Genomic DNA, 13,264 nt, shown 5'->3' with positions numbered 1-13,264 from the left:
GGAGAAAGAGAAGTTAAGAAGAGAAGCTAGTCTAATCTGCATATGAAATCTGGCCAACATAATATGTATTCCTTGTTCATTATCACTTATGTACAATCAGAGGCCAATTTTTCTTTCAAAAGAAGCCCCACAGCTGAGTTTTCAGCTTTTGCCAGGCCTCTCTTGAAAACTATTGTCAAACGAAGGAAAAAGCACTTTTCTATGCATAATTGAGCTTATCTAGAAGTGTTAAGTCTTTGCAGGGCAAATGGGAAGAGTGTGTGTGTGTGTGTGTGTGTGTGTGTGTGTGTGTGTGTGTGTGATGGGTAGCAAACTCAAACTGGTATGATTTAGTGAAAGGGCTGATTTATGTCCACTCCTGACCTGAGAACATTAATTGCAATATTCAGACAGGGTTTCTAGTTTATAAGAATATTTGAAATGGGGGTGAGGAGAGAATATTTTGTCTCCACTTTCAGACCTCCTGTCCCTTAGTAGTGGTGGCCTGTGGGTTCACAGGGTGACACAGGGAAAGACAGACTGACTTGGCTCATTGTCTATTAGGGCACTTTATAGACTTTTAGGATGTCTGCTGGCATCATGAGGGCAAACAGCACAGTGTCTCCTGCTTAGTGGAGTACACTTTGATCAAAGTGTCCATAGATTAAAAACCCCATCATTGAAACTAAATGAAGCAAAACAAGATGTAAAATGTACAGTCCTTATCAAAATTCCAGCTGCTATTTTTTTTTTTTTTTTTTTTTTTTTTTTGCATTACGCGGGCCTCTCACTGTTGTGGCCTCTCCCGTTGTGGAGCACAGGCTCCGGACGCGCAGGCTCAGCGGCCATGGCTCACGGGCCCAGCCGCTCCGCGGCATGTGGGATCTTCCCGGACCAGGGCACGAACCCGTGTCCCCTGCATCGGCAGGCAGACTCTCAACCACTGCGCCACCAGGGAAGCCCCAGCTGCTATTTTGGTAGGAATTGACAAGCTGATTTTAAAATTCACATAGAAATGCAAAAATGCACAAAACCTGAAATAGCACACCCTCTCCAAAAAAGTCAGTGGAGAATTCACACTTATCAACTGTAAAACTTACTCCAAAGGTACAGTAATCAAAACAGTGTGATACTAACATAGGGATGAACATATAAATCGATGGGATATAATTGAGGATACAGGAAAAAAGAAGCCCCTCACATTTATGGTCAATTAATATTTGACAAGAGTGCTAAAACAAATAAGGGAACGAATATGTAGTCTTTTCAACAAATGGTGCTGGAACAACTGTATATCCACATGCAAAGAATGAAGTTGGACAGCTACCTTAAAGCATATACAAAAATTAACTTGAAAGGAATCAAAGACTTAAATATAAGAGCCAAAGCTGTAAAACTCTTAGGAAAAAACACAGGAGTAAATCTTCATGATGTTGGATTAAGAAATGGTTTCTTAGATATGAAACCAAAAGCAAATGTGACAAAAGAAAAATAGCTATATTGGACTTCATCAAAATTAAAAATTTTTGTATTTCAGAGGATACTATCAAGAAAGTTAAAAGACAGCCCATAAGATGGAAGAAAATATTTTCAGGTCCTATATCTGTAGGGGGACTGGTATTCAGATCTCTTACAACTCAATAACAAAAAGACAAAATCCCAGTTAAAAATGGCAAAGGATCTGAATAGACATTTCTCCAAATAACATATACAAATTGCCAATAAGCACATGAAAAGATGCTCAACTCACTAATTATTAGGGAAATGCAAATCAAAACCACAGTGAGATACCATGACACAACCACTATTTATTCTGATCAGAATGCTCTTAATAATATTTCTATCTTTGGAATTAATTTAGATTTTCTTTATGACTTAAAATATGGTCTATTTTTATAAATGATCTAAATGTAATTGAAAAGAAGGAATATCCTGTATTATCATGGGACAGGGTTGATATATAGCTATAAGATATACTTCATTGATTATGTATTAAGGTTTTCTTTATCCTTGCTAGATATTTTCTCATTAATCTGTCTAGGTCAGAGGAAGGTGTTTTAAATTCTCTTATTATTAGTATGGATTTGTCTAGTTTTCCTTTTATCTTCTATAGTTTGTGGTTTATTAAAGTTTCTGCTATATTATTTTGTGCACAGAAATTTATGTACAGCTTCATTATGCATTATCACTTTTAGCATTATAAAGTATCCTTCTTTGTATTTTTTAATGCTTTTAATCATTTTTTTTTATTCCAGTTGCTTGTTTGTTTATTTATTTATTTTTGACTGCACTGGTTCTTTGTTGCTGTGCGTGGGCTTTCTCTAGTTGCGGTGAGTGGGGGCTACTCTTTGTTGCGGTGCGCAGGCTTCTCACTGCGGTGGCTTCTCTTTGTTGTGCAGCATGGGCTCTAGGCATGCGGGCTTCAGTAGTTGTGAATCGTCGTCTCTAGAGCACAGTCTCAGTAGTTGTGGCGCACGGGCATATTTGCTCCCCGGCATGTGGGATCTTCCTGGACCAGAGCTTGAAGCCATGTCCCCTGCATTGGCGAACGGATTCTTAACCACTGCGCCACAAAGGAAGTCCCAATGCTTTTAAGCTTGAATTATAGATTATTTGACACAAAGATCATAACACCTGCTTTCATTTTATCTTTACCTTAAAATTTTTTTTACCCTTTATTTTAACTTTTCTGAAGTGGTTTTGTGTATGTGTCCCTTAAAAAATCATGAAGTTTCATTGGCTTTGTTAACTGATCTAAAATCTATATATACATATAGATTTTTAAGTGAGTTTAGGTTATTTACATTTATTCATATTAGTGAAGGTTTGGTTTCAGTTGTCATGTTGTTTTGTGTTACATTTACTGTAAACAAATAAAGTTACTTTCTCTTTGGCTTACAAGTACCAAAACCTAAGCAGCAAAACAAAGTAGCTTAAACAAAGATGTAGGACTTTTTGGAAGGTCACTAGGAAAACTCATAGAATGTAAGGTGGAGCTAGAAATCAGGGCAACAGATTAAAGGAACTTTAATAGGGGAGATTGGTTCAAGATGGTGGAGTAGAAGGACATGTGCTCACTCCCTCTTGCAAGAGCACTGTAATCACAACTAACTGCTGAACAATCATTGACAGGAAGACACTGGAACTCACCAAAAAGGATACCCAACTTCCAAAGACAAAGGAGAAACCACAATGAGACGGTAGGAGGGTCACAATCACAAAAAAATCAAATCTCATAACTGCTGGGTGGGTGACTCACAAACTGGAGAACAATTATACCACAGAATTCCACCCACTGGAATGAAGGTTCTGAGCCTCACATCAGGCTTCCCAACCAGGGGTTCTGGCAACGGGAGGAGGAATTCCCAGAGAATCAGACTTTGAAGCCTAGTGGGGTTTGATTGCAGGACTTCAACAGGACTGGGGGAAACAGAAACTCCACTCTGGGAGGGCACACACAAATTAGTGTGTGCCTCAGGACCCAGAGAGAAGGAGCAGTGACCCCATAGGAGGCTGAACCAGATGTACCTGCTTGTGCTGGAGGGTCTCCTGCAGAGGTTGGGGGTGGCTGTGGCTCACTGTGGGGACAAGGACACTGGCAACAGAGTTCTGGGAAGTACTCCTTGGCGTGAGCCCTCCCAGAGTCCACCATTAGCCCCACCAAAGAGCCTGTAGGCTCCAGTGCTGGGTTGCCTCAGGCCAAACAATCAACAGGGAGAGAACCCAGCCCCACCCATCAGCAGACAAGTGGATTAAAGTTTTACTGAGCCTGACCACCAGAGTAACACCCAGCTCTACCCACCACCAGTCCTTCCCATCAGGAAGCTCGCACAAGCCTCTTAGATAGCCTCATCCACCAGAGGGCAGAGAGCAGAAGCAAGAAGACCTACAATCCTGCAGCCTGTGGAATGAAAACCACATTCACAGAAAGATAGACAAAATGAAAAGGCACAGGACTATGTACCAGATGAAGGAACAAGATAAAACCCCAGAAAAACAACTAAATGAAGTGGAGATAGGCCACCTTCCAGAAAAAGAATTCAGAGTAATGATAGTGAAGATGATCCAGGACCTCAGAAAAAGAATAAAGGCAAAGATCGAGAAGATGCAAGAAATGTTTAACAAAGACCTAGAAGAATTAAAGAACAAACAAACAGAGATGAAAAATACAATACAATAACTGAAATGAAAACTACACTAGAAGGAATCAATAGCAGAATTACTGAGGCAGAAGAACGGATAAGTGACCCGGAAGACAGAATGGTGGAATTCACTGCTGTGGAACAGAAAAAAGAAAAAAGAACAAAAAGAAATGAAGACAGCCTAAGAGACCTCTGGGACAACATTAAACACAACAACATTCGCATTACAGGGGTCCCAGAAGGAGAAGAGAGACAGAAAGGACCTGAGAAAATATTGAAGAGATTATAGTCGAAAACTTCCCTAATATAGGAAGGGAAATAGCCACCCAAGTCCAGGAAACACAGAGAGTCCCAGGCAGGATAAACCCAAGGAGAAACACACTGAGACACATAGTAATCAAATTGACAAAAATTAAAGACAAAGAAAAATTATTAAAAGCAACAAGGGAAAAATGACAAATAATATACAAGGGAACTCCCATAAAGTTAACAGCTGATTTCTCAGCAGAAACTCCACAAGCCAGAAAGGAGTGGAATGACATATTTAAAGTGATGAAAGGGAAGAACCTACAAGCGAGATTACTCTACCTGGCAATGATCTCGGTCAGAGTCGATGGAGAAATCAAAAGCTTTACAGACAAGCAAAAGCTAAGAGAATTCAGCACCACCAAACCAGCTCTACAACAAATGCTAAAGGAACTTCTCTAAGTGGGAAACACAAGAGAAGTAAAAAAAACCCCAAATAATTAAGAAAATGGAAATAGAAACATACATATCAATAATTACCTTAAATGTAAATGGATTAAATGCTCCAACCAAAAGACACAGACTGGCTGAATGGATACAAAAACAAGACCCATCTATATGCTCTCTACAAGAAACCCACTTCAGACCTAGGGACACATACAGACTGAAAGTGAGGGGATGGAAAAAGATATTCCATGCAGATGGAAATCACAAGAAAGCTGGAGTACCAATACTCATATCAGATAAAATAGACTTTAAAATAAAGACTGTCACAAGAGGTAAGGAAGGACACTACAGAATGATCAAGGGATCAATCCAAGAAGAAGATGTAACAATTGTAAATATTTATGCACCCCACATAGGAGCACCTCAATACATAAGGCAAATGCTAACAGCTATAAAAGAGGAAATTGAGAGTAACACAATAATAGTGGGGGACTTTAACACTTCACTTACACCAATGGACAGATTATCCAGACAGAAAATTAATAAGGAATCGCAAGCTTTAAATGACACAATAGACCAGATAGATTTAATTGATATTTATAGGACATTCCATCCAAAAACAGCAGATTACACCTTCTTCTCAAGTGCACACAGAACATTCTCCAGGATAGAACACATCTTGGGTCACAAATCAAGCCTCAGTAAATTTAAGAAAATTGAAATCATATCAAGCATCTTTTCCAACCACTACGCTATGAGATTAGAAATAGATTACAGGGAAAAAACGCAAAAAACACAAACACATGGAGGCTAAACAATATGCTACTAAATAACCAAGAAATCACTGATGAAATCAGTAGGAAATCAAAAAATAGCTTGAGACAAATGACAATGAAAACATGATGATCCAGAACCTGTGGGATGCAGCAAAAGCAGTTCTAAGAGGGATGATTATAGCAATACAAGCCTACCTCAAGGAACAAGAAAAATCTCTAATTAACAATCTAAGCTTACACCTAAAGGAACCAGAGAAAGAAGAACAAACAAAACCCAAAGTTAGTAGAAGGAAAGAAATCATAAAGATCAGAGCAGAAATAAATGAAACAGAAACAAAAAAAAACAATAGCAAAGATTAATAAAACTAAAAGCTGGTTCTTTGAGAAAATAAACAAAATTGATAAACCCTTAGCCAGACTCATCAAGAAAAAGAGGGAGAGGACTCAAATCAATAAAATTAGAAATCAAAAAGAAGTTACAATGGACACCGCAGAAATACAAAGCATCCTAAGAGACTACTACAAGCAACTCTATGCCAATAAAATGAACAACCTGGGAGAAATGAAACAAATTCTTGGAAAGGTATAACCTTCCAAGACTGAACAAGGAAGAAATAGAAAATATGAATAAACCAATCACAAGTAATGAAATTGAAACTGTGATTAAAAATCTTCCAACAAACAAAAGTCCAGGACCAGATGGCTTCACAGGTGAATTCTATCAAACATTTAGAGAAGAGCTAACACCCATCCTTCTCATACTCTTCCCAAAAATTGCAGAGGAAGGAACACTCCCAAACTCATTCTACATGGCCACCATCACCCTGATACCCAAACCAAACAGAGATACTATAAAAAAAGAAAATTACAGATCAATATCACTGATAAGTATAGATGCGAAAATCCTGAACAAAATACTAGCAAACAAAATCCAACACATTAAAAGGATCATATTCCATGATCAAGTGGGGTTTATCCCTGGGATGCAAGGATTTTTCAATATACACAAATCCATCAATGTGATACACCATATTAATAAACTGAAGAATAAAAACCATATGATCATCTCAATAGATGCAGAAAAAGCTTTTGACAAAATTCAACACCCATGATGATAAAAACTCTCTAGAAAGTGGGCATAGAGGTAACCTACCTCAAAATGATAAAGGCCATATACAACAAACCCACAGCAAACATCATTCTCAATGATGAAAAGCTGAAAGGATTTCCTCTAACATCAGGAACAGCACAAGGATGTCCACTCTTGCCACTATTATTCAACATAGTTTTGAAAGTCCTAGCCACAGCAATCAGAGAAGAAAAAGAGATAAAAAGAACACAAATTGGAAAAGAAGAAGTAAAACTGTCACTCTTTGCCGATGACATGATACTATACATAGAGAATCCTAAAGACACTATCAGAAAACTACTAGAGCTAATCAATGAATTTGGTAAAGTAGTAGGATACAAAATTAATGCACAGAAATCTCTTGCATTCCTATACACTAATGATGAAAAATCTGAAAGAGAAATTAAGGAAACACTCCCATTTACCATTCAACAAAAAGAATAAAATACGTAGGAATAAACCTACCTAAGGAGACAAAAGACTTGCAGGAAACTATAAGACACTGAGGAAAGAAATTAAGGATGATAGAAACAGTTGGAGAGGTATACTATGTTCTTGGATTGGCAGAATCAACATTGTGAAAATGACTGTACTGCCCAAAGCAATCTAAAGATTCAATGCAATCCCTATCAAACTACCAATGGCATTTTTCACAGAACTAGAACAAAAAATTTCACAATTTGTATGGAAACACAAAAGACCCCAAATAGCCAAAGCAATCTTGAGAAAGAAAAACGGAGCTGGAGGAATCAGGCTCCCTGACTTCAGACTATACTACAAAGCTACAGTAATCAAGACAGTATAGTACTGGCACAAAAACAGAAATATAGGTCAGTGGAACAGGATAGAAAGCCCATAGGTAAACCCACACACAGATGGTCACCTTATCTTTGATAAGGGAGGCAAGAGTATACAATGGAGAAAAGACAGCCTCTTCAATAAGTGGTGCTGGGAAAACTGGACAGCTACATGTAAAAGAATGAATAGAACACTTCCTAACACGATACACAAAAATAAACTCAAAATGGATTAAAGACCTAAATGTAAGGCCAGATACTATAAAAACTCTTAGAGGAAAACATAGGAAGAACACTCTTTGACATAAATCACAGGAAGATCTGTTTTGATCCACCTCCTAGAGTAAAGGAAATAAAAACAAAAAGAAATAAATGGGACTTAATGAAACTTAAAAGCTTTTGCAAAGCAAAGGAAGCTACAAACAAGATGAAAAGACAACCCTCAGAATGGGAGAAAATATTTGCTAACAAATCAATGGACAAAGGATTAATCTCCAAAATATATAAATAGCTCATACAGCTCAATATTATAAAAGCAAACAACCAAATCAAAAAATGGGCAGAAGACCTAAATAGACATATCTCCAAAGAAGACATACAGATGGTCAAGAAGCACATGAAAGGCTGCTCAACATCACTAATTATTAGAGAAATGCAAATCAAAACTACAATGAGGTATCACCTCACACTGGTTAGAATGGGCATCATCAGAAAATCTACAAACAACAAATGCTGGAGAGGGTGTGGAGAAAAGGGAACCCTCTTGCACTGTTGGTGGGAATGTAAATTGATATAGGCACTATGGAGAACAGTATGGAGGTTCCTTAAAAAACTAAAAATAGAACTACCATATGACCTAGCAATCCCACTACTGGGCATATACTCAGCGAAAACCACCATAATTCAAAAAAACACATGCACCCCAATGTTCATTGCAGCACTACTTACAATAGCCAGGTCATGGAAGCAACTTAAATGCCCATCGACAGAAAAATGGATAAAGAAGTTGTGATACATATATACAATGGAATATTACTCTGCTGTAAAAAGGAATGAAATTGGGTCATTTGCAGAGTCGTGGGTGGACCTAGAGAATGTCATACAGAGTGAACTAAGTCAGAAAGAGAAAAACAAGTATCATATATTAATGCATACATGTGGAATCTGGAAAAATGGTGCAGATGAACCAGTTTGCAAGGCAGAAATAGAGACACAGATGTAGCAAACAAATGTATGGACACCAAGGGGGGAAAGCGGGGGGGCAGTGGTGGTGGTGGGATGAATTGGGAGATTGGGATTGACATATATACACTAATATGTATAAAATAGATAACTAATAAGAACCTGCTGTAAAATAATTCAAAAAACCCCACCAACTTTAATAAGCAAATTGACAGAAAACTGGTGTGGAGCATGGCAGAGATGGCAGGGACAGAGAGAATGGCTGGGAGTAAGATTCTGGGTGGGTGGGTAGGGACTCGTGGAAAAGTACCAGGTCCCTACCCACCCACCATTTAATAGTCAAGGAGGGCTGGAGAAGTTTTAAGAAGGCTATCTATGTGCAATTTAAACGTTTAATCTTTTAATTAACACAGAAAATGAGGGTCAAATTATGCTCTCCTCCTATGTTTTTATAGTGGTAAATTATACATAACATAAAATTTACGATCTTCACCATTTTTAAGTAAGCAGTTCAGTGGTATTAAGTACATTCATGATGTTATGCGATGATCACCACCGTCCATCTCCAGAACTCTTCATCCTCCCAAACTAAAACTCTAAATCTGTTAACACTAACTCCCCATTCCCTCCTCTCAAATCCCTGATAATGCCATTCCATTTTATATCACTATGAATTTGACTATTATAGGTACCTACATAAAAGTGGAATCATACATATTTGCCCTTTTGTGTCTGGCTTAGTTCACTTAGCGTACTCTCATAAAGATTCATCCATGTTGTAGCATGTGTCAGAATCTCATTCCTTTTTAAGGTAGAATAGTTAATATTCCATTGTATGTATATACCACATTTTGTTTATTCATTCATCTATTCATCCACTGATGGACATTTGGGTTGTTTCTACCTTTTAGCTATTGTGAATCATATTGCTATCATGGGTGCACAAATATCTGTTCAAGTCCCTGCTTTCAATACTTTTGGGTATATACACAGAAGTGGAATTGCTGGATCACATGGTAATTCTATGTTTAATATTTTGAGGAACCACCATTGTCATGTGCAATTCAAGTTGTTGGCACTTTTGGGCTTTCCAAGACTCCAAACCTTCACATTAATACCTCCTCACATTGATACCTCCTTCTCTCAACACTTTAATGCCATCCATGATACCTCCTTCTCTCAACCTCTGTAGCCAATCCCTCACCATTGATTTTACCTCCAAAATAGCTCTTTCCTCAATCCATCTAGTTCTTCTCCGTCTCCACCATATCCACGGTGGATTGAATGATCTTTATCTCTCTCTGGGTCTCTTCACATCCACCATTGTCTTTCTACAATCTGCTGTTTACACAGCAGCCCCATACAAAAGAGTATATTCCATTTATATGAATTATAAGAGCAGGCAAAACTAGTCTATGGTGAAGGATTTCAGAACAGTGGTAATTGTGGGGAAAGGATCAGGAGGTTGATGAGTTTAAGCAGTGGTCTCTGGGGAGATGAATTGCTCTATATCTCATTTGGATATTGATTATACTGGTGTTTACATTTACATTTCATCGGTCCGTATGCATTTTTTTCTATAGGTAAGTTATATCTCACTAAGAGAAATTCACATCTAACCATGCCTTTCAACACTTTGTCATCCCATCGCCAGGCTCTCCTTTCCACCAACACTGAAAATACTTTAGTGTCTTCTCTCTGCTATCCGGTTAAAGATCACATAGAGTTTTATCCTGGCCTGCATGTCCTGGTCCTCCTACATCTCTTCCCCATCTCTCCTTACACTTATCCTACCTTTCTGCATCCCATCTACTTGGCATTCTTTTGTTTCCTTGGCTCCTTCCTGCTGTAGCGTTTTACGATATGCCCTTCCCTCTGCCTGAATTCTCTTCTGCCTCTTCCTATTCATCCCTCAGAATTTAGGGATGTCATTCACCCAGCGAAGTCTTCCCTGACTCTCCGGGTTATGAAATGCTTTCAAGCCTCATGGATTGTTCCTTTGTTGTTCGTTTTTTTTTTTTTTTTTTTTTGCGGTACGCGGGCCTCTCACTGCTGTGGCCTCTCCCGTTGCGGAGCACAGGCTCCGGACGCGCAGGCTCAGCGGCCATGGCTCACGGGCCCAGCCGCTCCGCGGCATGTGGGATCTTCCCGGACTGGGGCACGAACCCGTGTGGCCTGCATCATCAGGCGGACTCTCAACCACTGCGCCACCAGGGAAGCCCCCTTTATTTGATTTTTGTCCCTCTTCTCTGAGTTCAATGTCTGATTTTACTCATCTTTTTATCCCCAGGACCTATCAGAGTTGCCTGGTGCATAATAAATGGTCAATTTGAAAGACTAAAAGACAGACACATTTAGAAGGAAAGAAAGTAAGTAAGAAAGAAAGAAAGAAGCAGATATTTTGAGAAAGTCAAGGGAAGAGACTGTTCGGCATTTGAAGGAAAAAACAAATAGAGTGAGATGTGAGTGATACAGAGAAAGCCAGAGGAGCAGGGCATTTGAGTAAAGGTGGCCAATGAGAATGCAAGGCTGCAGGAATTCACAGAAATCTTTTTATTTTATTTTTTAAACTTGAAGTAGAGTTGATTTCCAATGCTGTGCCCATCTCTGCTGTACAGCAAAGGGGCCCAGTTATACACATACAGACATTCTTTTTTTATATTCTTTTCCATTATGGTTTATCACAGGATATTGAATATAGTTCCCTGTGCTATACAGTAGGACCTTGTTGTTGATCCATTCTGTATATAATAATTTGAACTGCTAACCCCAAACTCTCAATCTATCCCTCCCCCATCCCCACCCCCTTGGCAACCACAAGTCTGTTCTCTATGTCTGTAAGTCTGTTTCTGTTTTGTAGATAGGTTCATTTGTGCCATATTTTAGATTCCACATATAAGTGATATCACATGCTATTTGTCTTTCTCTTTCTGACTTACTTCACTTAGTATGTTGATCTCTAGTTGCGTCCATATTGCTGCAAATGGCATTATTTTGTTCTTTTTTATGGCTGAGTAATATTACATTGTATATATGTACCACATCTTCTTTGTCCATTCATCTGTTGATGGACATTTAGGTTGTTCCCATGTTTTGGCTATTGTAAACCGTGCTGCTATGAACATAGGCGTGCATGTATCTGTTTGAATTATACAATAGTTTTGTCTGGGTATATTCCCAGGAGTAGGATTGCTGGATCATATATGGTAATTCTATTTTTAGTTTTCTGAGGAATCTCCATACTGTTTTCCATAGTGGCTGTACTGACTTATATTCCCACCAACAGTGTAGGAGGGTTTCCTTTTCTCCACATTCTCTCCAGCACTTGTTATTTGTAGACTTTTTAATAATGGCCATTCTGACCAGTATGAGGTGATACCTCATTGTAGTTTTGATTTCCATTTCTCTAATAATTAGGAAATTCACAGAAATCTTAAGAGAGGGATTGGATTCCCCTAAGGGCCTGAAAGAGAGACTTTGAGTCAATTTTATCTAAGTCTCAAAGGACAAGATAACCCTAAAATGAGGTTACCATGCAAGTGAAGTTTTTAGTACAGAACAGACTCTAAATAAATGTTAATTCCCTTTGCCCCATTCTGTCTCTTCTGGGAAAGGCCTTAAACTGCATCACTGTGGTACCTTCACTCCTCATTTGTCTTTCTTGCCCCACCAGAAACAGAGAGAAAAAAAGAACATGCTACCTGACGTTCTTCCGGACAAAAACTTGCCATGGTTTCTGTCCATCCAGAACAAATCTCAAAAGAACCACATTCATAGTCTCAAAAATGTTTGGGAATCATATAGGGATATACATCACCATCAGCCAATCACCAACCTTCATAAGCTATTAATTGTTTTAAATCCTTTTCCTTTAAAAAAATCTATGACTGCTTTATGTTGGTCAGTTACTTGCTATCTTCATTTGTTTAACATCTGTCTTCTGTCAGACACTCCTTAACAGAGCTGTACTTTTCTCTGAACAGTTCAATCACAATGGAGTAAAACAGAGTAGCTCTGAAACCAGTTCAGCAATCTCCTCGTGCCATTTGTGTAGGTTGTTATGTGTCATTGCTGGTGCCCAGACTGGCAGCCCATTTTAGGGCACAGAGCAAATGTTTGCCAAGTTCTTCCCATAAGTTAGGCCCTTGATCTCACATTAATTTTGTTTTTTCCCCTCTTTTATTTTTATTTCTTTATTTTTTAAATTAATTTTTATTGGAGTATAGTTGCTTTACAATGTTGTGTTAGTTTCTAGTGTACAGCACAGTGAATCAGCTATACATATACATATATCCCCTCTTTTTTGGATTCCCTTCCCATTTAGGTCACCACAGACCACTGAGTAGAGTTCCCTGTGCTATACAGTCAGTCCTCATTAGTCATCTATTTTATACATAGTAGTGTATATATATCAATCCCATTCTCCCAGTTCATCCCACCCCCTCCTTCCCTCCTCGGTAACCATACATTTGTTCTCTATATCTGTCTGCTTTGCAAATAAGTTCATCTGTACCATTTTTCTAGATTCAATATATAAGCAATATTAAACGGTATTTGTTTTTCTCT

The 13,264-nt window shown here is 38.5% G+C and overlaps 1 protein-coding gene across 1 annotated transcript in view; it reads left to right on the top strand.

The window, feature by feature from the left end:
- MTHFS (methenyltetrahydrofolate synthetase) overlaps nucleotides 1-13,264 on the top strand; it is a 260,706-nt gene that overhangs the window by 98,304 nt on the left and 149,138 nt on the right. The gene's annotated exons all lie outside the window — the stretch shown is intronic.

Source organism: Delphinus delphis, chromosome 2, assembly GCF_949987515.2.
Source record: "Delphinus delphis chromosome 2, mDelDel1.2, whole genome shotgun sequence".
In the NCBI taxonomy this organism is placed as follows: domain Eukaryota; kingdom Metazoa; phylum Chordata; class Mammalia; order Artiodactyla; family Delphinidae; genus Delphinus; species Delphinus delphis.
The sequence above is the reverse complement of the archived record's forward strand: the minus strand, read 5'-3'. Positions and strand labels throughout refer to the sequence as shown.